This window comes from Mirounga leonina, unplaced genomic scaffold, assembly GCF_011800145.1.
Source record: "Mirounga leonina isolate KUSES-001 unplaced genomic scaffold, KU_Mleo_1.0 Mir_99, whole genome shotgun sequence".
NCBI classification, from domain to species: Eukaryota; Metazoa; Chordata; class Mammalia; order Carnivora; family Phocidae; genus Mirounga; species Mirounga leonina.
The window spans coordinates 3412856-3439851 of NW_023270971.1; the positions used below are offsets into that span (position 1 = coordinate 3412856).

Here is a 26996-nt window from a genome sequence, read left to right on the forward strand (position 1 = left end):
CAGATGAAGGAAAACTGCTTAAATCAGCCTCTCAGAAATTTCCCTTGTGTGGGTGTGTCTTTCTTTCAAAAGAATGCCAGAATGTGTGATCTGGTTCACTCCTGTTCTCCTACAATGGCCCAATTTTGACAATTTGCATTTTATTTTGGACCAGGGCGACTGTAACTGTAAATTGGTCCTTCTTTAATCTGGGACTAGCAGCAAATCATTTTTAATAGCCTTTAATTCCCCCTTTTGATGAGATATCTGCATTTAGCAATGACTCAACCATGTACCACTGCAGGCTAAGGGGGGTGAATCACAGAAAATAGACGGAAGAGACCCATTAGGTAACCTCATGCAGCTCCCTGCCAGACTTAGGGTGATTCCCAACAATTAAACTTCTAGGACCAGTTCAGCATACTTTTTATTTGTCTCCAAGGATGGAACTGCTAACATTTGCACTATCGGCTGTTCTAGAATTCAGACAGCCCAGCACTCCAACAGTCATTTCCCTGCTGTTGCACTTACAGTCCCTCACCCTCACTGTTCTCTACCTCACTAGAAAACTCTGGGTCCACCCCAACTACTGAATGCCTCTTATGTGCATAAACTTTCCTTCCTGTCTGTTTGCAAGCACTCACATACTTGGGAGAATGACTGCCTTGCATATCAAGGGGAAATTGAACTATATAGAAAAGAACTTCTGATACTTCTTAACCCTTGCCATAAAAATTAGAAAACGGACTCCTACCAAGGACCTCATTCTCAAAGGCTGCCTTTTATATGCTTTCCAGTTCTTTGTTCCGTCTAAGTCTCTTCTCGCTGCTTTCCTCTGAACTGTCTCCAGCTGTTCCACATCTGGAACTGAACTGCTCATACTGAACAAACTATCTTTGGTGTGGTCTTACTTGAGGAAGATCAACTCTGGGTCTTATTTTCCTCCATTCTCCTTACCCTCCCCTTTCCTTTTCCTTCTCTTTCTCGCTCATCCTGTGAACTCATCTTTGGACATTATGTTCTGGAGAGTTGTCATTCAGGTTAGTGGCCTCAGGAATAATGGCAATGACAAAAAGCTCTTGTGAGAGCCCAAAGCCTATTTTAGTTCATATACTGATGCCTTCTAGGATTCCTGTTTCCCAATTCTCTACAATTAACATTATCATTATCAACAAACACCACCTCCACCTTTTTTTTTTTTAAGGTCAAGATATTACCTCCTTTGTAATTAGTCCACATAGCTACCATGGGTTAATTGGCCTTTTTCCATCTCCAGCCAAATGCATTATTTTACCTTTCAGCTATGATTATTTGCCTATGTATTAACTTTTATTTCTTTCCCTTTGCTAAAGTTGGATTATTCTTCCTTCAATTTACTGAGAAAGCTTATTTAGACCTTCAGCCTAACCTCCCTAAACACTTATTTCTTCATTGTCAAAATCCAGAATTGGAAAGGACTGAATTCAAAGCTAGGCCACTTCCTTTGACCTTTAATTATGGCTACTCATTCTGCCAATTTTCCCTCACACATGGAAATCCAGCTTCCTTTATAGCAGGACCTGGATAAGGAAACCTCCTTTTAAATATAATACTTTCTATTTATTTACGTAAAAAGCTCCCTATCTAAGTTACTGGCAAGACTGGAATAACTATGTAGCCAGATTTTAGCCCATCTGTTTACACAGGGTGTGGGTGATACACAAATATCACCCTCAGAATACCAAGGGTGCTCCCAATGCTGCATGAATCAACCCTCTCCTCCCCTCCCCTCCTCCAAGAACAGCAGGTCTTCCCCACATCCTTACTCCTACATCCACCCCCAAGCCCCAATTTCTAATTAGGCTGGGCTTAGATCATTCTTTTTTATGGTACTTTCAAACATATACAAAAGTAAGAGTAATTGGTACAAATGACCCCCCATATACTCCACAAGATCAGTCTTTTACGTGTCATCCCCTGATCCAAAGAACCCCAGATTTCAATTTCTCTTCTTCAGAGATTCAAAGGCAGTCCCTGGTGTCTGTCATAGGAATTTTCCAGTGTGCCTTGGGGATGACCCCCAGCGTGACGAGTCTTTGGATCTCATCACCACTAATCCCCTGTAACCGCAGAACTAAGAGAACACATGTCCTCATCCAATTTGCCTGTTTTCTTTTTCCTCTTCCCTCATTTAAAATTCTGCCAGAAGTTCCAAATAAAAAGATTAGAATACCTACCTTCTTTCAAGCTCAGCTCTAAAACAGTTATTTTTACCTTGAATGATTTTTTTTTTTTTTTTTTTTGGCCTATGTTCTGGAATTCTTAAAGTGGTCATGACTTCAACTTCCAAATGGCTTCAGGCAAGATTTTGGAACAAACAAATAAACAAGATACTGCTGAGGAGAAAATGAAAACCAGCAAAAATAAACAAAAAAGGTAATTGATCATTATTTGGGTAGAGAACTTTTTTCTTTCTATTTTGACAATCTTTTGCTATTTTGTTTTTTCGTCAGCACTTCCAACAGAGCTAAGAGCTCAGTTCAGAGGTCTCCAAATTTTAATGTCCACTACAGTGAGTGCTAAAACTGTGGCTTGCCAGGCTCCACTCCAGAAATTTTGATTTCACAGGTCTGGAGTGAAGCCTAGGAACCTGCATTTTGTCAAGCACGCCAGAGGGCTCTGATGCAGGTGGTCTCTGCACTTCGAGAAACACTGAAGACTTACATGAGGAACACAAAGTTCTTATGGGAGTTCTGAAGAGAGTGTGCTGTTTGTACTTGAGGGTAAGGAGGGGACAGCTTCACAGAGCTGGAATTTGACCTTTACTTTGTAATTTTCATTCAACTGTTTGATAACTATAAAACAATGATTAGGCGTTTGCTATGTACCAAGTTCTGCTTTGGGTCCTGGAGCTGTAGTGGTGACCAAGTCTGACAAAGGCCTGCTTCACTGGGGCAGAGAGTCTACATGGGCAGGATTTCAAGAGCAAAAGGAGGGACCACCATATACTGGAGGGATATTAAGGAATCCAGTTCAATGTCCAGTTCAATGCCAGGCACTGTGTAGAACACAAAATAAGTTTACAGCATCTTATCCAAAGAACTACTTCCATGATTACCGGCAGATTTTCTTTAGATAGACTTCTGTCACTGCCTAAACTCCCACATTAATAGGAAGACAACACATGAGAACCAATAATGAATTAACAAGTGTATAAAATCTTAATTGGGGGCTTTAGACTAAAAGGCCCATGCAGGTGAATTTTATCTTTAGATTAGTACAACTTAAAAGGGCTTCATGAAAAAGGTAGACCTTGGCATTCTGGGACGCTAAAAGAGAAGCTGAGAAAAGAACCAGTCCTGTGGTCATTTTCAGACACGTAAACGCTGCCTTGCTACTCCAGATACGGTCCTTGGGCAGGGGCAGCATGTGGCAATCCCATGTGGCCGGATCTCAGGCCCTACTCATATCTCCTGAATGAGAATCTCTATTCTAACATGATCACCAGATGATTCTCATGTACATTAACACTTGGCAAGCACCGTGCTATAAATGATCCAAACTGAGATGGGCTACACATAGTAAAGAATAGAGTTTGGGGGTACAGTGGAGGGGCCAAAGCTGGTGATGTGGCTGTGAGTTAAGGACACAGCGAACAATAACCTCTACTAAAAAGTGGAAGACCTTACGGAGCATAAAGAAAGAAGAAATTGTACTCTCATAGTAAGGGCAGTGCTCACCCAACAGTAAGGAGGAGAAAGAAGAACCAGATTGGACAACAAAAAGATCAAAAGGGGTAGAGACTATAATAGAAATTAGTGAAAGGTGGAGTGGCCAAGTCTTCAGTGACCGAGACACCGAGGAAGGCAACTAAGAATCAGCATTGGAGAGGACTAGAAAGAAGTCAGCAGTTATCCCAAGGGAAGCCTTCTGAAGTGTTTAAGCAGGAATAAGCCACAATTCCGAGATATGATCCAAAATACGGATTAGAAGGCAGGTTAAAAGTGAGCTCTACTAGAGATTATGTGTAAAACTGTAAATGTAGAAATGGACGCTGAACTGTTTCCAGAACTATGTTGCCAGGCTGACAATTTTTTAATTAAGTCCATCTGGTGTGAGCTACTTGTATCCCTGTCTTCCCTTCATTTGGATCTAGCCTCTTCCTGACATCCAATTTGAGGAAAAGGTGTGTAGACACACATACACACACACACACGCACACACGCACACACACCATATTCCTTTCAGAGCCAGTGCTTCTAAGCTTTTAATTGGGCTCCTAGCTCCAGACTTTTTTCACTTGTCTTTTGAGAACCCACTCCTAACCTCTGGATCTTTTTGAGCAGAATGAGAATAAGAGATTAAAGATTTTGTGGCTAATGAATCTTTAAAGAAGAAAGGTTGCTTACAGCTGGTAAAAGTCAAGTTTCCCTCCATTTAGAAGAGAGCTTTGTATCCTTTCACAAATTATTTAACTTCTCTGAGCCTAAGTTTTTTTCAAATATAAAACTAAAGACCTAAAAGCTACCACTTAATGTTTTCAGAATATCGACATGAGTATTAAGTAGCTTTGCTGTAGTGCTGGATGCCTGATATTAACGTTAGCTCCTAAAGGACTGGGAATACACATCATCACAACTAGGAAAAAAAGAATGAGCAAATCATTTAATATTTACTTGGTGGTAACTTATACTTAGCACTGAACCAAGATTCTAAGTTTATTAATGGATGCATTTTGCATGCCTAAAACGAACAGGATAATCTCCCAAAGACAGTTTTATGGTGCTAATACCGTGTCTCTGTGGATTTGGATTTTAATGGTAGACTGTAGCAGGGACATGAAGTCAAAGTTGAAGAAAAGAAGCCAGTAAGGATAAAGAGGTTGCAGGAGAATCTCAATGCCAACCCTGAGGTACTACTTGATAGATGAATTTCCTAGAATTCCAGAAATACTACCAAGTACAATGGTTGGCATCTCAACCTTTGGGAGGAGTAGTGGATTTTTGAAAGGCTCCAATCAGTTGAGATAAATATGGAATGTTTACTGAGCACGTTTCAAGGTTATTTGGAAGCATCAACAAGAACTGAACACAAGGTGACCTTGTACAAGTTACTTGTCTCTCTGAATTTTAGTTTGCTTGTCCGCAAAGTTGATGGGCTAGATAACCTTTAAATGGCCCTTGCAGCTCTAACAAGATCTGGGAAGGGGAAGGGATAATTGAAAGAGAACCCAGGCTATACAATCAGTCAGACCTGGACTGTAATTCTGGTTCTACCATCCACCAGGCAAAGCACTTAACATCCTTGGTTCTCATTCTCCCCTGTAAAATGGGGAATATAAAACATACACTGCAGAACTATTGAAGGATGAAAGATAATGTTTCTAAACGATCTGGCACATAACAGACAATTAATGGAATACTCCTTCCTATCTAACTCTGTGTGTTAAATATATCTACTGCCAAACCTAACATATAGCTATCCCACAACTGACTAAAAGGTAATTCTTCAGATTTCAAAAACGTTTTTTGTTTTACAAAAAAGATTCCTCCCAGGCTTCTCTCAAAATGTGAGTCAAAGTTCATCTTAGACTTCTAGAACATTTAGACCTATCTACCAACTATTGAAAATGAAGTGGGACATCTTCATCTTCCACAAAATCTTACCGAAGAAGTGTGTGTGTGTGTGTGTGTGTGTGTGTAGTCCCTGTTGTTTACAAAGCTTGATGGTAAGTAATGTGGAGTTTACAAAGTTGTATGTGGCTAGATTCTCCGCTCCTGAAAAACCAATAATAACTTGCCTCTGTAGGAAGACAGGTACACAATGATAAAGGATCAAAAGTATTAACTTTGAGAAGGAAAAATGAGATTGACTCCTTCCACGGAAGTGTGTAAATTAATTAATGTTTATAAAGAACTTTCATATACTTGTGCAAAGGACACTGTGAATGTAAACATTTTTAAAGGCTCTTGGTTGTGTAAGACTACATTAGGAACAGGGCAGTAATTGGTATGTCGGGAGGCAAGGAAGGATTTTAAAGAAAGCACAGATACAGACACACTCTACTAAAAAGCTTATACAGATGACCCGCTGCAATCACTATGTAAAAGGATGCTTTTAGGGTACATTTTCTGCACAGATAAGCCAGGTGAAATCTGGAAATAAATTTTTTTAGCTCAAGGAAAGCCAAGTTCCTCAGTATAAGTAAGTTTTAAATAAGCTTTTAAAAATACCAAATCAATTTAAAGTGCTAACAGCCTTACCAGGACATAAATTCTTAAACAATTAGCCTCATTCCCAACAGGATCAAACATAAGCAAGCAGCCAAGACAGTTTAGCTCCTAAGCTTGGTGTGTTCAAAGAGATTCTTGATTTGAGCCGAGTGTGATCTCCAGATGCAGTACAAGCCTTCTACACACAGCTCCATGGGAAAGCATTTTCTGGAAACAGATGCACCTTGTTTAAAACCAATGTTTTGTTTCTGAAAAAATTGGGTACAAATAGAATTTTTAAAAATTGAATCATATTTCAAATGCCCCGGGGAGGCTCGTATCACAGGGAACTCTGTCATGAATGTTTTTGCAAGTGAGGAATTAGTTTATGAATTGAAAAAGCACCTCTAATTTATATGCCGTGTTGATTTCTTGGTTTTGCTTTGTAATTATGTGCTTGCTTTTTGTGGCTTATTTTGAACAACTTTTTGAAAAACAAAACCATCTTTTCTCTTTGCATATTTAACCTTTTTCTTCGGAAGTATAACTTTTAACATATTCTGGGACTAATGCCCTTCACCTCCACCCCCAAACCCGACCCCCATCCCAGGAACATAACTCCATTTTTGAAATGGAAGCCAATGGAATAATATAACTGAATTTACTGAAACTTATTTTAAGATCAAGTTTTAGGAACTCAATCTGTTCTACTTGGTAGAAAATACGGATCCTATTAGATTTTATCAGAAGGAAAGGGGATCTAGGGCATGGCATCCCTACTTGCTGTTTGACAGCGGATTTAAAAGGACCTGAAGTGAAGGGATGGAAACAGCCTGGCTTTGTAGCTCACCCTTGATCAACTCCAAGAAATTCAGTAACGATTCAGTTGAACAGAAGTTCCCAAACTTTGATGCAGGAATCCTTTTGTCTCTTAGTAAGTTTTTTTATAGTGCCACTAGGCCAAAAGAAATACCTACCACTTCACTTATTAAGCAGTTAGATTCAAATAACCTACAACGTATGTATGGCTTAACAACTTAGTAGCAGCTTGAAAAACAGTGATACTCCTAAGTTGAAAGGAAACAAGGTCTATTTTTATTTCATTCTTTAATAACCAAACTTTCTTACCTAAGGGCATATACACCTGTTGGGCACTACACACCTTCTCAAGTCCTGGAATTAAACTGTATACTGCCACATTCATTTTATGTTCCACTTTAATTGCCACATAGCATTTACTTTCTTCACCTGTCTCCAAAAACCCAGCTTTAGAACGATATGACATCATCAAAAGGAATGTAGCGCCATCTAATGTTGAAACTGAACTACTTCAGCTAGTAGTTCATTGGGTGTCTGACAGATCAATATTACCGTTTTCCTCAAAAATAAAGAATATCCCATAAAATATCTTCTATGAGTTGACAGTGTGGTACTCTGGGGTGCCTTGGCACACAGTTTGGGAACCACGAATTAAGCTCCAAGACAGAGGCCATTCCCATTTTCTTGAATTGACTGAACCACATCACAGGATTTCACTATCTTTTCAACACACGTACATACCCGAGACCTGAAATCTGTAGTTGCTTCTATGTACATCTTATCTCCAGTTAAAAACACTGCCGTCCCAGGTAGGTCACATTTCTTAAAGGCAATACGTTAATGGCAGTACCTACCCCCATGCATTTAAAGATAATATACCATTAAATTTCAGCTTTACTTCCATGAATTTGTATCTGGCCAATGACTGAATTTAGCCTATACTAGGGGAGAAAAAATACTATTTTCCTCACATAACCAAAGTTTTGTGCTGTAGTATAACCTAATACTGAGTGTCGAAAATGTACTGAATCTACTGTTCTGGGTGCCCATCTTTCTCTAAGATGGAAGATACTCCATATTCGGGTATAATGGCTGAAAGGCATGGCTACATTATATGAAAAGGCTGCAAAATGTGTCAGCTGCTTTGTGAAGACGATGTTAAAAACACTAATTCAGGATGATGTTAAGGGGAAATCTTCCATGTCAGCTGATAGGCATTTTTCTTCAGTAAACCCAAGTACGAGTTAACGACAGAATGAGGTCATTTCTAGTCTTTACTCCTGGAACCAAAGTGTTGACCCTCTTCCTTCCTCGGCACCCAGACTCCTGCCTTCCACTTGCTGCTGAAGATAAACCACGGATACAATCATGTTCTGCTGCTACCGCTATTACCCCACCATGTCCTTTTCTGCCTTTGCACCCGAACTTTGGCCTTACATTCAAGGGCCACGCTGCCTATTTCAACTTTCAGCACTGCCACTTCGCACTGCTTGTGCCCTGAGTTTCCCCTCTCTCCTGTGAATTTTGTCTGTCTGTGCCCTTCCTTTCCTCTCTCTGCTACTTTGCAAAAGCCTCCCACACAATCCCGGGTAATAGCAGTTTCAAAGAATGCCCTTGGGTGGAATAATCAGCCACCGTGATTAGTTAGTTAGGTCCTGGCTGAATCTGAAGTTTAGCGATGGCTGCCTCAGGACCCACGCAGTCTGCAGCCTCTGAAGAGCACAGTTGGAAGGAAAACCCCATTCAGTTTTGTTAAGTGTGGCCTTTTCTCGATCGGCAAGGCACAGAACCTTATTACCAACGTGGATTAAAACGAACTCGATTCTAACGGCAGTGTGTCCACCGTGGAGAGATCTATGCTTCCCTGAGGCAAGGAAGCTCATAGATCCTAACCCAGTGCAGAGGGGTAACTGAAGTGTGTGAAGAAGATGGGAATAACCACACAGTCAAGGATACCCCAGTATGTCACTGAAAAGACAGCGGCCGAGAGGCCCTTACTCTTTTCTTCAGCAAGATTTGTATTTTGTTACTTTTTAATGTTCCGTCATATAGTATTCTATCTCAGAAATACTTTAGCTCATATAATGACATTTAAGAAAAAAAAAATAGCAAAAAACCTAGAAGCCTTTTCCAGTGCCAGGCTCATTTAGAAAGTTTAGCTTCTGACTAAGGCAATGATGCAATGTAACAATACCAAATTCTTTCATAATATTTAGGAATAAGTGATTACTTGTGGAAACTGTAATGTTTCCTAACAAACCAAGGGTTTCAGGGACAGACCACCCAAATGTATTATTATAGAGAGATGTCCATTACATAATTACATGAGAAAACAACACATTTTACTTTTTTGTTTTTTAACAACAATTATCCTCTCTAGGGAAGATGGGCTGAATTAGCTGCTTAGCAAAGTGCCTCCTAGGGGCTCCAATTATCTTAGACACATTTAAACTGGAACCTTGATCATGTACGTTTAACACGAGGAAAAAGAAAATGTCTTTTCTTTCCTCCATCCCCCACTCCTGCCATGTCTGAAGTGACTTGGTGGAGACTGGAGACCACCAACAGTGAAGATGCATTTAAAAACTCCGACTCAGATTTAAACATAGACCATACACCAGTTGCCTTGTTGCAAAAATTTTTAGAATTACCTACGCAAAAGGCATCATTCTTTAAAAAGAACCGGAAATATTTTTAAAATGAGTGTTCAGTTGCATTTAATTCAAATGGTATTTATAGACACCTGTGTACATTGGGTGTGTACAATAAATGGTTTTAAATATGATGATACTCTATGTACAAACAAAAATATTTGCTTTAAATATTTAATGCTTCATTACTCCTATTTTTCAGTATTTTGGCAGACACACTACACTGGCTGAGTGTCTAACGTCAGAGAAAGGGGTCTGCTGGTAATGTCCGTGTTAGCAAAATAGCTACAGGTTCCCCATCTTCGAGAGTAGTTTATCATAGCTTACTAACAAAATAAAGATGGCAAAAGAATAGGATGTTTTCCTCAAAATGCTCAGTGCTTCTCAAAGGGGGTGCTATTGGCACTGCAGATAGAATATTCTTCCCTGTGAGGAAGGACTACTGTGTTTCCTCTAGCCTTGTCCAGTACTCCAGGCCCCTCCCCATAAAAATGTCAGCAGTGCTGTCTGGTCAAGGTGATCATCAAAACATCCCCAGACACTTCCCAAAGTCCCCTAGGCAGCAAAAGGACGGCCTCCAGTTGGAAACCACTGATCCCGAGTCCCTACTAGAAACAGAGTAACCGTGAAGTCTACTAAACCTCCTCTATGCAGTTTAACAGGGAGAGGGTGGTTCCTTATTAATTGTGTGTAACTTTACTTCCTCATCTTTCAGTTTATTTCTCAGGGGCTTACCCGAGACCTGAAATCTGTAGTTGCTTCTATGTACATCTTATCCCCAGTTAAAAACACTGCCGTCCCAGGTAGGTCACATTTCTTAAAGGCAATACGTTAATGGCAGTACCTACCCCCATGCATTTAAAGATAATATACCATTAAATTTCAGCTTTACTTCCATGAATTTGTATCTGGCCAATCATCCTAAATTATGAATGATTCTCACAAGCTTCCTCAGAGGAAAACCTTCAGGTCAGTGTGCCATTCTGAGAATATATCTACGGGAATGTGCAAAGAACCCACTTCTCTTACACTCTTGGTTGACCTCAGCCTTGCCTCCTAGCTGGGGAAGTGGTCAGGGGAAATGGGATTAGAGAAGAGTGTCTCTTGGGACTGATTTGCCATTTACGAGAGGAGCCTCTGGGTGAAGAAACTTGAGTACCCCAACAGAGCTGATGCATGTGTGAGCAGAGCAGATCCAACACTGCAACACCCCATCAGCTTGTGATTGGCAGCTAACATCTAGGTCTATCCTGGCAAGTGTTTTTTTTGTTTTGTTTTGTTTTGTGTTGTTTTTTTTAGTCACCTAAAAATAGGTTTTGAGACTGGTTAGCTGAACATCCCCTAGGCAGGAATAGTACTGCCTCTAGTTGGAAACCACTGACCCAAAGAGTCCCTAGCTAAAAAGAGAATAATGGTGGGTTAACAGTGAGCATCTGTAGGCAGAAAGGAGTGGGGAGAAGAGAGACACTGGAGACCTGCCAAGACCTGAAACGACAGCTTGCTTGGCCTTATGGGAAAGAGGTTAGGGGAGCATGGGCCCAACTTAACTAACATGCTAACTGTTAACAGTTCATACTGAACTGTTTATCTTTTTGCACTACTGTTCTTCACACAGAGCCCTCTCCCAGGACTCACACGCCTTGTGTAGCCAACTGGCTACCAAAGTCCCCTGCTGTGGTACCCCACCCAGGTCACCCCTCCTGCGAGAGAGACCCCATCTCTAAAGTTACCCCTCATTTCAAATCTTGTCCCACTAGCGTTTCTGATGCAGTTGGTAAATGTTAGAAAAGCAATCTGATTAAGTCAAATCATATATTCTGAAAACTTCCCCGCCTCCATCCTCCCTTTGGTATTTTTCATTAACCCAAAACAATTTCTACTGCATGTATTTTCAGGGAAGGGTGGGCACAAAGAAGAGAGGGAAGGAAAACACTTAGAATTTTCTATGTTAGGTGTATATAAATGTATCTTGGGGGAAAAGAAAGATAAAGAAGCATTTGTAGTACCCAGTATTTACCTTCAACAAAAGAAGGCTGAGGGTCAACTGATATACTGGACTGGAAGGAAAAATTTTCTGCAGCCTTTCTGAAAATTGCTATATAAGCCAAGGACACCAAAACAGCTATACTACCTATTGCTATGTCCTAGAGATAATCACAGTGAAGGAAAAATATCAAAGAATATACAAATGATGTTTGGCTCTTACAAGGAGTTTTCTGCACACTCCTATCTCATGTAGTCCTTACAGCAGTGAAGCAATGAGCTTTACTAACCCTTGAGCATAGCGGAGGAAAACAAAACTCAAAAAGCCTGAATACTAGTAAATAGCTGGCAAACTTCAATGAAATAGAAGAGCTTCTTTTATCAAGGACTTTTGGAATTAGAATCTCATCTTTCGCTACTGCGCAAGAAAAGGCGGGTGGCAGGATGGGTCACTTGACCTAATGCAGAGTAGTCCCTTTAATGACTGCTGAGGGAGGGGAAGCAAAGCGGACACTTGCCCATGGAAGGTAGGGATAGCATGTGGCCACATTAGTGTCGTTGTCCTTTATTAGAGTCTCGACTCAGCTCTCCATTTAGTGAGGTCTCTAGGTCATTACCTTGCTTGGGAATTTGTAAGTAACTTCTTCAGAAACCTTACTATCTGCCTCATTCCTCTGTCCTTACCTACCTGGCCGACTCTAGAAATGTGCAGTTTCATTGTATAAGAGGGATGCTAATGAACTGCTTGCCATTTGTGCCTAAAAACCGTGTCTTCTGTGAATGCACAGCTTTCCCACCTGCGAATCGCTTTCAGCTACAATCAAAAAAATATGTTATTGCAGGCACCATCCTGGGTGCTAGGGGAATATACAGGTGCACAACACAAGGTTCCTATCCGTAACAAGACCAGCCCTTGGGATAACTATAACCCAGTGAGAGAGGCAGACAGCTTTTAATCTTCTCAGTTGTGCAGGTGGAAATGTCGAGTGACTTGCACATGTTCCGTGCAGTTCAACCAACATTTATTAAGCACTTGGTATGTGTCTGACACTGTGCCAGGTGCTGGGGGAAAAGGCAAGTCAACAGATCATTTGACAACCGTGCTGCAAATGCTATAGACCAGAGTGTGTCCAGAGATCTCCAGGCTGCAGGGGAGCCCAATCTCAGGGTTTGAGAAAGGCCTCCTGTGAGGGAAGGGCACTTGAAAAGAGTCCAGGTTGAATATATGTGTCAGATTAACTTTGCTATAGATTTTACTTAATTAAAATACAAAATCTGTACCAATAACTTAACATTTACTAAAAGACCCCACACTTATGAAAACGAATTAGGAAGAAATTTCAGCTCTTCAAAAAGCCCTCAAATAGACCAAACTTTTAAATCAACCTAGATTCTCATTTTCCTGAACGTACACCAAGCTCTTTCCAATATACCACCTCGATGTGGTGAACAATAAACTTCTCCTCTACTCTTTGGCCAATTTCTGCTGTAATACAATTATTTTTGCTAACCTTGGAAGCCAAGTGTACAAAATGCTGCCTTTTACACTGGAAATCCCTTTCACAAACAACCTACAAATTCCTTCCTCCAAATAATCTCAGTCTTTTTTTTTTTTTTTTTAATTTCCTGAGCTCAGAAGAGCTCCCCAACACTGGCACCTCAGTCTTCATTTTTTGATATGTACCCATTGCCAACGGTTGTCTTACACTCTGGCCATAGCATTCAAAGATCTCCAGACGCTGCCAAGTTCGCCTTTGCCTCTTCAAAAGTCCTCTCCCCTGACAATCTCTTCAGAACCAAATAGAAGGTGGTGCTACTTCCTTCCAGATAACTAGCACGCCTTCCCACACCACTTCTGTTTCTCTCTCTCAACCTTCGTTGCCGGAGGATTTTCAATGAAGATCCAAATGGCACCCGACTATACAATCACAGCATGGCAGCCTGTGAGAACTGGAAGGGAACGTACATCATCGAATCCAACAGTTCTTCAGATTCTTCCGCCATCACATTTGTAGGTGGGAGGAGGCTGATGGGGAAGGGAGAGGCAGGCAGGACCTATGTATGACCCATCCTCCTCACCTCCTACTTAACCATTACATTTCCACTTCAATCTCATTTCCTAGTTATGCATAGTACAATTTAAAAAAAAAGGAAAGAAGAACACAAATGGTGGTGTGGAAATAAATCTCCACTTCGAAAAGGAAATGTAGAATCATCAATCTATTTTCAAACATGCTGAATCACTTTTACAGAGTATGATGTGAACTTTGCAAATATTTGTGATTAACAAGGGTCTCTAAATGCCTGGTCCCTTACTAATCCTAATCCTTCACTTTAAAAACTGGCCTGCGCTACCCAGAAAAGAGTAAATGTGATTTATTGATGGATGTGCTGGAAGAATAAAGGGACTGGTGTTTTACTGCTGTTTTTCCCATTAGCTAGCTGCTTAGCCACTTCGCTTCCCCGTGCCTCAGTTTCCTTGTCTGTAGAATGACAACTTTGCTCCATGAAGGCATTTTCTGGCTTCAAAATTCTGTTCTATAAAAAAGACTTAAGCTATTTGCGAGTGGAGGGCCGAGCCACTTTCTCCCTGCGTTCCCCATTTCTTGAATAATGTAGCTTTCTTTTCCAACGGCGGAAAAAGTGTCCTGGGATGTGGGCAACCAAACACCAGCTTTCATTCAGTCTAACACCAAGACTAATGGAATGTTTACAGACAGACTGGCTGGCCTCAGCCCTTCAGTTTCTCCCCTTTCATCTTTCTAATCCTCCTTTCAATCTGTCACCCCCTCACATCTCTTTCCTTCCTTCTAAGCTCTGCTCCAGTTAGGCTGAACATACTTCAAGTGGCTACTGCGCACAAGACACTGTGGGTCGGCACTCAACTTATGTGATGACGTGGGACCCACAGCCCTGCGTGGCAAGGCCTTCTTTCTCAGGAGGGGGGCTCTGGCATAGACACAGAGGACAGATGAGAGATGCAAGGATCGGGGTGGCACACTGATGTAAGAGATGAGGCATGATATTCTTTGACTTCAAGTCAACTAAGCTGGAGGCCTGGCTGGCAAGTGAGAGAGAAGCCGCTCAATATTAAGGAACCGAGCCCCTGAGCGCTGAGTCACCGGTGTTCCGGGCACTGTACTCGAGGCCACAGGTAGGAAATGAGAAGACCTCGAGCCTGCACATGCTCTGAAAGGAGAGACAGACTTGGCGAGTGGGTTGCTGCCTCAGAGGGCACAAGGGGAGGGTTTCTGTTAGAAACAGCTGATACGGGGTAAAAGCGGGGAGAATAACTGAACTCCAATTGGAATAATGAATATTTAACAGGATGATGTTAAGGGGCTGTTGGGACCAAAGGGTTACTGGACCATTCCTATCAGCATCTGGACCCGGAGTCAGAAGAGAGTCAGTGACACGGAGATGCAGATGTCGCCAAGGGTGGAGTCACGGAGGGGAAGCAGGTTCCCGGGGAAATGCAGAGAGTAAAGTGCCAACAGCAGTGCCAACACCTGACACGGGTCAACATTCAAGGGGTCGAGAGGCAAAGAAAACTTAGTGAAGAGGACAGTGAACGGAATCAGGAAAAGAAGCATGGCCCGACGAAGTAAGGATGAAGAGAGCTCGGAATGAAGTACTCAAAACTGGGAGCAGGGTAGGGAGAGAAAAGTAGCTGTGGGATTTGGCCATCAGTTAATCGAGACCTTTGGGAGAACAGCATCATTTCCTATCTACACGGGGTCGGTGAGGCTCTCTTTCCAGAAAATCGGCACTTGAGGGAATGAGGAACTGCACAGTAGACTGAGGTATGGACTCAAATATGCCATTCTTTTTTCTTTCCTTTGGAGTTTGGAGGGGGCTGGAGCAGGCTCATGGGCCAAGGGAAAGGAACGAGTCTTCTATAAGTTCTCCTCAGTGTCTATGCCCCTGACAAAAAATGAAGCCAGGGGTTTCCAATCTTTTGAGTAACTTTCCTCTGGTCACTGAGCGTGGTGGTGGTGGTGATGCTAATCTAGATCAATGAGATGGACGTGAACTGCCAACACCAGCACCTCCTGAATGGATGGTCACCACAACTGGGACACATCTGGGATGATCAGTTAGGTTGTGATTGAAAGAGACAAACAGCTGTCCTCTAGGACAGCTAAATGGAGGGAAAGGGAGAGGTCAATGGACTGTTGATGGAGAAAAACGTACAGCAAATAGGAACGCACCTCAGGTAGGAAAAAAAATAAGCAGATGAGTTTCTAATGTGTGCCTTGAATCCAAGTCTTAAGTGAAGATGAGTGGTGATAGAGATTGAGCTGCTTCTTGCATGAACAAGGTCACGGGCTACAAGTTACTCTGAGGCAGGAATTTGTGTAGAGATAAATATTGCTTCTCCTAAGTACTGGTGGGAAAGCAAGCTAACAGTGGCTGTAGCAGTAAGCAGAATGGAATAAACAGTATTGTTTCCAGAACCTGCAATAAAGGTTAAGACATATATATGTGTATTTCTACGTATGTATACATCTAAAGTGATGTAATCACTCATTTTCCATGTCTTAGTTCCTTTTACATGTACTAATTCATTTAATCCTAACTCTAGGTGGCAAGTCCAGTGATTATTCTTATTTTACACAGAAAGGGAAAGAGATCCAAAAAGGTTAAGTAACAACCACCAGATCATCCAGCCAGTGAATGGGGCAGCAGGGACATTAAAACAGTTCTGCCCCCTCCCAGGTCCACAATGAATCGCAGGCAAGATGCTGTGCCAGGACGTGGACATGGCTCTGATCTAGATGCCACTTGGGAGAGCCAGTTGGGGGCTGACTGGTCATTTCTTCCCTCTCCTTAGTGGTTCTCTAAAGCAAAAGCAGAGATAGCACATTTTCTGTAGCATGTTTAACATTTTTAAAATAAATCAAGCCATTAGGTTAAAAAAAAAAAAAAAAAAAAAGCCTCCTAAAAATGGCTGCCCATGTTCCTGTGTGTGAAGAGTCCGATGGCAAGCCCTGCAGCTGAAGTTTAGCAAATGAACCGGGCTTCTCTCCAGGGTACACACTCTGATCGCTGTTATCGAGGCTACTTCTGTGTCTTCTGTAGCCTATTCTCTCTCCTCCCATATTGGAAACAAGACCTCTCCTGCCCCATCCTAACAACAAAACCCCCCAACACACATCCATCTTGATTTGTACAAACTTACTCAGATTTCTGTATATAAACCCTTCCTTGAAAACAGGTTTAGTCCTGACACACTAGATTTCACAATACTCGCACCTGCACCCGGGTCCGCTTCATGGATGTGTGACCAGTGCCGTGGCCCAGGGCCCGGCTTGTGACAGGGGCCCAGGCTCAGAAGGGCTCTGTGCTTAGTTTAATGCTCTGTGGCCACTATGTTGAAATTTTTAGTAATTTTATCTTTGAACTTGTGTTTCGTAAGTGAAATCTAATGGAACCATGAAACATGTGCAGGGGCAGAGGAGATACATGGAAGAGAGAAACAGCTTTGTATTTTAGTGCTTCGAGGGCACTTTTTTGTTTGCTTTTTGAACAAAGGGATTTTCGTTTCTAGTGGGCCCTGCAGACCATGTGGGCAGCCCTACCTGTCACCCCCCCCCACCCCTGTTGGGTTTTGTGTGTTTGGGTCCTTTACTCACTACTGCACCCTCCCCATTATTCACTTCCTTGTATTTGGACCTTAATAGATTATATACACATCTGAAGGAAGAGTCACTATCTTTTTCATCTCTCTCACAAGCTGCGCATATCCAAGGGCCTAATAAAGTGCTAAGGACACAGAGGCAGTTGGCAAGTATTTGCAAAGTCAATACACCACTCCAGTGAGATAACTCTTCAATTTTCCATGATGACCACAACTGCATCTTTTCTAAATTATAGAATCTGGTTCCCAGAACACGATAAAGTAGCCACCTCCACTTTCTATGGAGGGCTGCAAAAAGAATGACTTCTTCCCTATTTGCTTGCAAGAAAAAACACTTCGTATTAATAAAGCAATGGTAAGTGGCAGGGTATTAGGTTTGTTTTTAAGGGCTTTATTTCCTTTCAACTTTTTGTTAAATCTGAGCATCAAAGCATTTTTGAAAGTTTACTGTTCCAGGATCTAAGATTCCAAAACATGGCAACTGACTTTTCCTAAGGGTTGAATGCTGCTTCATGCAATGCTTAATTTGAATCAACAAATGGCTGAGGCAACATCCCCCAGCGCTTATCTCTGAGAGAGAGCAAATGTAACCACCAGCCTCTGGCAGTCCAGAGGCAAATAACTGAGGTCAAGTTTCCATTTCAGATTCCCAGCATCGTTACACCTTGTACTACTGCTAGATTCTCATGCTGGCCCAATTAAAGCTCTTTATGAGAATATGATTTATATCGAACATTTCAAGTTCATTACAGATAATGATGCCCAAGATAAATGCCACAAGGAGCAAACAACTCTTCATATATTTCACAGTGTCAGTGGTTGGAGTAACTAGGTGATAAAAAGTAATTTGCATGAAAAAATATGTATTAAACCGGTTAAATATATCTCACAAGACTCCAGGTTCAACAATTTTCTTTTTCTCATCTTGGCAAGCATTAGAGATAAAGAGCTCAGAAATGTGTCCTTGGCTACTAAGAGGGGACGGAGATCCAGGACACACATGGAATAAAATAAAGCCAATTTAATAATGATGTCCTTTATCCAAAGATGTAGGGGCGACATCGGTTGTCCTCCAAATATTAATGGAGGGACACAAAACTGAAAGGCAATATTGAGGGACAAAGGAAGTGAGCCAGGAAGAGCAACAGCATGGGTATTAGGTATTCAGAAGAACAGGGGAGAAGTGATGGGATGAATTTGAGTTTGGGGGGTGTCATATGTGTATCAAGAGCCTCAGTTACGACGTTTTCATTAGCTAAAAGAAGTTGTTGATGTTTAACGTTAGTTGTAATAATCAAAAAAGGACTAAATGTATACTGTGTTGAGATATTTTAGGCAGAGTAATCAAGACAAGGGGTGCATACTTTATTCACACTGTGACTAAACCCAGCACACTGCCAAAAAATAGATTTGGAACAAATTTTGGAATAAAAACTACTCATCTGTTTTGCAAAAAGAAATCAGAAGCACATCAGCATAATCAGTAATTTTAAACTTGCCTATTAAGTCAGGACATTGATCGCTAACAGATGCATATATTTGCAAATTTCTTCAACAAAGTTGACAAGCAGTGCATCACAGGTCTCTTCTTGCTGGCCTGGAGTATCTAACTATGCTCATTACTAATGATTCTGGGTGTCTTTGTCAGTTTCTACTGACCAGATACTGGTCTGTACAAAAGCCCCAAGACTGGCCTTAAATCAGGCTTTGATAGTCATTTTCCGGATTCAGGGTAAATTGAGGAAAATGGATGGCCACCAAGTGTTGTCAAAGGATAGTAGTTGCCCTGCGTTTGAAATGCACTCGATCTGTCAACACCCTGGGCTTGCACGTGAAGCACTGGACAGCCGGCATGGGGGTTCAAACACATTCTGAACATGTAAATGGGCTTCCAGAGGAACTGAGAACACAGTTCCTGAACTCACCTCTTTTGGAAGTTACAAATTACCAAGAGGCTGTGGGGAGGGTAGGTGGTATTCCCAACTGAAAACTTACCTAAAGGTGACAGTGGAATGGAATAATGGAATAACTACACATACATATGAAAGGAGCAGGATTTCTCTGCTTCAAATTCTAGCAAGAACCATCCGTGAGGCGGGAATGTTATAGCTACCTACATGCACAGCCACCCACATCCTTAAACTGGTTATGTTTATAAGCCAGACATTTCTTAGTAGTGTGCACTTTTCTACACAGGAATTATAAGAAGAATATGCATATGATGAGGATGAGACTGGGACGTCAGTCAGGACACATATCCTGCCTTTGGCCTGAACTGTAAAATTCAGAGACATTTTCGTTGTGCCCCCTTCCCTTAAAAAAGAAAAAGAAAAAAAGAGCTAATGAGACTATTTCATGAAAAGCCATAACCAAAAGCAAATATAAAAACACTGTCAAACTGAAGGGTGTCAGTCAGTAACTTTAAACACAAGAAACATACAGAGTTCTGGACCTAAAAATGAAAAGGGGACTATCAAAATGAATCTATAAACAATAGAACATGAGTCTGAGTAAAAATCTCTCCTTTTCTGCCAGTCTCTCTTTAGCCCCACTTCAAATCTTACCAAAAAAGCCTCAGTTTTGTACTTGTGTAGAAAACCTTCTTTCAGTAACCAACTGACCACTCTTCCCTACTGCTTCTTTGGCATTCTTAAGTGATCCAAAAGAACTCTGTATATTATATATTTACATATATTAATTTCATATGTATTCATTCATTTCAAACTCACACACAGAAACACCCGTAAAGGTAGTTCTTTCACTATCACTGCCTTATAGACAAAGAAACTGAGGACCAGTGAGGTTGAGTGACTTGCCTAGTGGTCTGGGTTGGAGAGCTCCAAGGCCCTTGCTGTTAACCATTCATGTATCACTATCTCTCTGTTGCAGTCACTTGTACTTGTTGATAAACTTTTTTAAATTTTTAAAAAATATTTTATTTATTTGAGAGAGAGCACGAGAGAGCAAGTGGGGGAGGCGTAGAGGGGTAGAATCTCAAGCAGACTCCCTGCTGAGCTCGGAGTCTGATGAGGGGCTCGAGCTCACAACCCTGAGATCATGAGCTTCATGACTTGAGCTGAAACCAAGAGCCGCAGGCTTCACCGAATGAGTCACCCAGGCGCTCCAATAAACTTTTTTTTTTTTTTTTTAAGTTTTATTTAAGTAATCTCTACACCCAACACAGGGCTCGATGAGCCAGCCAGGAGCCCTAACTGATAAACTATTTTGAAGAGTTTAGTGGTACTTTATTTAGTGGACATTCAATCAATGTTGCTGGGTGACCAAGATAATTCTGTATGTGGGTGGGTGGGTGTGCATCTGAGTGTGTGTGTAGGACAGGTTCTACCAGAAGCTTCCTTCAATGAGTTTATATACAGGGGGAAAGAAATTCCCATTTATTGAAGGCCTACAATGCGCCGGTCAGACTGCAACGTCTTCTGTAACCTAACCTTCACAACGCCCCTGAGACACAGGTGTTCTCTTCCCAGTTTTTATGTCTAATGTAGGATTGTTTTAAGAACAGGTATGTGAATTGAGGCTCAGTGAGGCTAGTGACCACAGGTAGGGAATGTCAGAAGACAAGACACTGCTGCCTCGGTCATGCATTTGGTTATCCAGTACTAGCTGCCCTTTTGTCATCTTCTTTAGTTTCCAAAGACTCAGAGAACTCAATTGTCCTAAGGGTCCACTATGACCCCAGATTGTTTTCTGTCCAGGACTTCCCATGGTACTGCATATAATGGACCTTCCTTGTGTTTTACCACTTTTAAGAATATTTCATTGGTTGTTTTAGAGCACATCTCCCAAGTACACACAACCCCTTTAAATTTAGAGGCTAATGAATCCAGAAGCCTGGTGCTATCAATGGGCTTCGTGTCCATGCTCTTTCATAATTGTGGCCACAACTCTTTCTGTGCTATAGCTGAGGTGACATGTCACACATAAGGCCCTGGATATGAACCTCTAAATAGTTTTACACTCAAAAGTGACTGAAGAGCTATTTCAGAAGGACTGAAATGAAAGTAAAACCATGGATTTCAAACTCTGACCATGATTCACCATAAGTACTTTTGATACTGAGACTCAATTCACATGTACACGTGAGTGAATATATCTGCACAAGAAAAAAATTTTACAGAACATGTTCTCTTACCACAACACATTGTGATAGTTTCTATCAATTCATTAAACAAAAAAAACCCCACAAAACCCACAAAAGTCTTTACATGTCTCCCTAATCACGTTGCAACCAACAGCTTGAAAAACAGAGCCTGAGAACACACTGTTCCAATTTTAATTAATATTTTGTGCATAACTGAATCAAAAAGGTTTGTTCAGGCATAATGAATAACATTTATTGATTTCATAGAATGAAATCATTTATGTCGCTTGAACTTCTCTAAAAGGAGACTGTCATCGCTGTCTATGAGGTGGTGTGCAAACAGGTTCCTACGTCTGCCCTTTTGTGCTTTTTAAATTGTGTACCAGCTGAGTGCATCGCCCATTTGAAAGTTAAATGAAATGAAATTTTACCCCTTCTGAAAATCAGATTTCTAATTAGGGCTGTTTTTTGCTCTGCTTGATTTCTCTTGTTCTGAGTGTTGTTAAGGCTGATTTCTTAAAAACAGTTTTTGTTTTTGTTTTTTTCCCCCAGGTAGAGAAGCTCAACTTTTAGGTCTGTTTCTAGGTCACAATTCTCCCTTTTAAATATATTGGTCCACTTTGGACTCTGGTCCAATCTTCCATACTTCTGTCACCCTCCTGTAGTTTTCAAACTAGATGACCGAGGTGTTTCAAAAAACTTGGCCAATGTCTTTACTACCCTGGAATATAAGTAACAGGACTTCTAGATTGGAACACATTCATTTTATTCAAATAGTTTTCAATAGACTCTCTCCCTACTTCATTATAGATTTTCATAACCTCTAAAATGAAATTTGATCTTGGCCTCAGAGGAAGTATTTTTCATCTTTATATCTTAAAATAAAAAAAGGTAAATTTCATTTTTTTGGTTTGTTATCAATTTTACTTTTGAAATACAGGGATAACAAAACTAGTTTCTCATATGTGTTACACTCAGTTCTTTTAAAAATGTTCAATCTTTAGAAGTATGAAAAAAAGAAACCAGGAAAATGGTTTTTTGTTTTTTTTTTTAAAGATTTTATTTATTTGAGAGTGAGAGAGAGAGAGAATGAGAACACGAGAGGGGGTAAGGTCAGAGGGAGAAGCAGACTCCCTGCTGAGCAGGGAGCCCGATGTGGGACTCGATCCCGGGACTCCAGGATCATGACCTGAGCCGAAGGCAGTCGCTTAACCAACTGAGCCACCCAGGCACCCACCAGGAAAATGTTTTAGCATAGAAACAAGATACCACGCTTTCTTTATGGATATCCTTTCTGAGAAACGTATATGAGCTAAAAGAATATACATGAGCCAGGGGCCTCTATTACTTCAGATTTCTTCAAAGCAAAAGCAGCTCACGGTGCTGGGGATCTTGTCTGCCTTCACCATTTGAAAGGGGAAATGGAGGTTACATGGAACTACGTCATGCTCAGAAGAGAGAGGGTTAAGTTCTGTGGGAGACCTAGCTTTCAGTACCCCAGTGAGTCATAGGAAAGCACATGCTAGCTCCTGTTTTCCTTCTGCCGTCTCCCGAACCAGCTATATTTGGTTGTCTTGCTGCTGATGTAGCCTTATGTGTCAGAGGAACTAAAGAACTTCCATAACTCAGAAATGGGTTGGTTTTTTTTTTTTTTTAATGTTGAAAAAACTAGTTTAAATGCCAAACGACTTCTGGACAAAGATGCACAATTTTAGAACACTTCTTATAAGACTGAGGAGGAATGAGTAACCTAAGACAGAAATGGTGAGAAAAAAAAGTATCTAAGGAAAGGAAGGTGTGTCCCAATAAACATCAAGTACGCCATGAAATGTGTAAACGGACTGCATTTTAAATCCATTCAATTAGAAGCTGGCGTGCTGATGCTGGTCCGTGCGTTCTTAAAAACGTGCTGATGGCTCAAACCTCTGTACACCTGTACAAGCATGGGGCTATGTCATCCAAAATTTTAAAAATACAAAACAAACACCCTTCGTAACGAAACTTCTCTCGGACTTTTGACCTCTGCTTCTGGCATTGTGCAAAGCTAGGACTTGTTGTAGGGCTGGGGAATGTGGCCTCTGATTACTAACCAGGATTTTCTCTTTACACTGTCTTGCTTACTCCTTTCTTCCCCAAAGCCAGAGATCCCTTCAGCTACTGCAGCATCTCTACCAGATGCGACAAATCACAGGGGTGTATTTTGACTTTTGCTCTGTCATGTGAAAAGAGTAACACTGAAACCTTTTACCAGTCCCTGTGTTCCATCTTTGTTTTCTGTTTCCCCCAAGTGTTTGTAACCTGCTCCGGAGAGTTCTTCCTTTAATATTTTCAGTCTTCTTTCCTCCCTTAGGTGAAAACGTGAAAGCCTATATTAATAAAGTGATGTCGCCATGAATTAGCAGTCATTTCTCTAGGACTTATTTTGACACGGTCCTTTCAGTATGGTGGCTGGTCGGAGGTCTGAGGGACTCTTCTAACATAAGAGGATGAAACAGAAGACAGGATTTCTACCGAAGTTATTTTAAGGTTCTGAAAACGACCTGGTCATTTTTATCAGTGTAGCCTGACAAGAGCACTCGTGTTTCATTATTAATAAACCTCATATCAGAAATTGTGAAATATCAACAGAAGGTACTCGATACATATACACATCTTCATTCCCACAAATCTTGGACAGCTGCAATTCAAGTTCTCTTTATACTTCTCTGTTCACCATCATTGTCAAATTACTTGATCACAAAGTTGCTCTTAACGTCTCAGACACTTGGCAGAAGAGAGCAGTACCAGCGTGAAGTTCAGACCAAGTGACTTGCAAAAGTCGGTTGCCCTCATTTTCCTCTACCAATCAACCTAAAATTACCAGTCATCAGCTTTCCATAGAAACTGTCAATTTCTTAATATTCACTTCAAACAGATTTGCAGGTTTAAAAAAAAAGTACACTATTCTCCCACTACTGACCTGTTTAGTTTTGTAATGTTCCACATTTGAAAGCAAGTTATAGTTAAGGCTTTGTATTACATTTGCTGGATAATGGTTTCAAGTTCAAAAAAGAGAGGCCTGAGCTTTCTCGGCACTACTGCTTACAACTCAATGGGCTGTGGACCTTCAGCACAGACCACTCTGTCTTCAGCCCAAGAGATGGAATTCAGCATGCATGAAGTTGACTTTGGCTGTAAGAACAATAATTGCATTACTACTAAATCTTGCAACTTTTATATTAAGTCAAACTCGATGAAAAATGGGTCAAAATTTGAGGCTCAGTATCAGCCTTGTTTGGCAGAAGAGCCAATCCTCAGTAATCCGTGGAGATGGCAGGCAGGGAGAGTGGGGAAGCTATCCAAAACTCATTTTAGCAATGTTCCAACAGTTTTCGTCATCAGAACTCCTAACAAAGGGCAGGGCTGAAGGTTCTTCCTTATTTCTCAGCCCACCCTCCAGTGTAGGGGAGAGAAAGGGAGGGCAGACTGCTCTTCTCTTTACTCTCCCTTAATAGAGGGGAAAAAAACAAAAACAAAAAGACATGGAGGGGGAGATTAGGACAAACACAAGGAGCCACAAAGGGAGGGAGGGTGATGACTGTTTTGAAGTGATCTGCATCCTTTTCGAGGACCTGGAGTAGACAGAAAGCCCTCCGAGAAAGCACAGAACACTGTCCCACCTCATTTCTTCCTGAAAGATCGACTAACCAACCATGACGAAAAACTAGCCTGAAGAGGAGACTTGTTGCTAAACAATCCATGCAGAATCATAATCATCATCACCTCGCATTTAACAATTACCCTGAGTGTCAAAGCATATACTTCTAAAGTACAAGACTGATTTTTTGACAAACGAGCTACAAATTTAAGACGTCAAAAATACTGCCTTAAAAAATTCTCAAGAAAGCCAATATTCCAAATGATACTGTCATGGCTAAACATTTTTATTTTCCATTTAAAAAAATATTCTTCTATTGTAAATACCTACAGGGTCAGTCGATAAGACATACAAGAAAATCAGCCTCAATACCAGATAGATTTGGCCTCATTTTTGACTCATTCTGGAAGGGATCCAACATAGTTAAATGTCTTCCCCAGAGTTAGAGCTGAATAGCCTCAGGCTAATAAAAACCAATACCTGTTACATAAGACCCAAGACTGTCCAATACTAAGGACACCAAAAACAACACTGGCGTCTGTAAGAGTTCTCTCAGCTACTATTTTATTGATCCCCAAAACAACTCCACAGAATCAGTAAAATAATTTTAAAAATTACCTGTAACAAAAACTGTGGGTTTTTCTGTGGTAGAGGCCAAATCACAAGACAAATACCTATGCAGAGAGTTGAAAAAGCCCTCTGTGCGCAGAGTGAACGGTACAAGATCAGGTCTCCAGCTCTTGAAGAAGTGTGGTCCTATCAGAAGTTGTCGTATACGATATTCAATCTATAGAAATATAGACTGTGAATTCAATACCCCCAGAGTATTGCTGCTTTATAGATTATAAAATGATTCACCAAACTCCACCATTATCCCCTCAGGGAAGTTAGATCATAGAGAACTTCCATTTCCTCTGTGCCCTATCTCTGTAATGAGTACATTTAAAAAAAATAAGCACACTTGTTGTCAGAAAAAGTTGCGTGTGTGTGTGTGTGTCTTTTTAAATAAAGAACAAAAAAGCGCGTAATTTTCAGAAACATTTTTCTTCATGAGTGGAAGAAACTGGATCTGGTGATTAGAAAGGCAGTTGGAGTGAGAAATTCCAGGAACTCCATTTACAACTTCATCTCTAAGAAACCATTTAACCTAAGACAACCTAAGGCGCAGACGATAACCGACTTGCCCAGTCAGAGCATCAGGGAAGGGAAGCTTGGGCGGTCACTCTACCAAAAGCAGTGCAGGTGACAGCAGCAAGCTGCCTTTGCTGTGGCCCAGAAGGAGCGGCTACAAACCAGCCAGATACTGTAATTATAAATACATGACGTATGTGTGCCTATCAGGACATGCAGACGTGACAAAATCCTTTTACAGCCTTGTAATATTTCCGGGCGAATCAGGGCTCTGGAAGATATACAAGGGAAGATACTGTCCATTCCTTTACATAAGTCAATACTGAAGGGGCGCCTGGGCGGCTCAGTCGGTTCAGAGTCCGCCTTTGGCTCAGGTCATGATCCCAGGGTCCTGGGATCGGAGCCCAGCGGCGGGCTCCTTGCTCAGCGGGGAGCCTTCTTCTTCCTCTCCCCCTGCCCCTCCCCCTTGCTCATTCTCGGTCTCTCTCAAATAAATAAAATCTTTAAAAAAAAGTAAATATTGGAATCTTCCAGAAATAAAGATTCTGTAACTTGCCCATATACCTTGTCATGGTATTTTATTGTTTTGTGGGCTCCAAGATTCTAAACACACAGCTGAAGTCTCTCTTGCTTCGATTTCAGCTCACTGACTCATTTGGTCACTCTCCTTCACAGCCCTGGGAAAGTAAGTCAGTCTTGCCGTAAATGGTTGTGGGCATGTATTAATAATACTCACTTGGTGGCACTGACCCCCAGGATATAAGTAAAAAAATAATAATAAAAGCTACCATTTTTCTTTTGAATGGTTGAGGACTTGCATTAATACTCACTGGTGGCACTGACCCCAGGCTATAAGTTCTAA

The 26996-nt window shown here is 41.2% G+C and overlaps 1 protein-coding gene and 1 long non-coding RNA gene across 3 annotated transcripts in view; both read right to left on the reverse strand.

Annotated features, from left to right (window-relative positions):
* The window catches only part of LOC118006785 (ADP-ribosylation factor-like protein 15), a 400787-nt gene that overhangs the window by 93391 nt on the left and 280400 nt on the right, over positions 1 to 26996 (reverse strand). The gene's annotated exons all lie outside the window — the stretch shown is intronic.
* LOC118006787 lies at positions 1109 to 11408 on the reverse strand. The gene is made up of 2 exons (XR_004678184.1): positions 10383 to 11408; positions 1109 to 7737 (listed from the first exon to the last, which is right to left on the reverse strand). It is a non-coding gene; the product is annotated as an uncharacterized LOC118006787 (long non-coding RNA).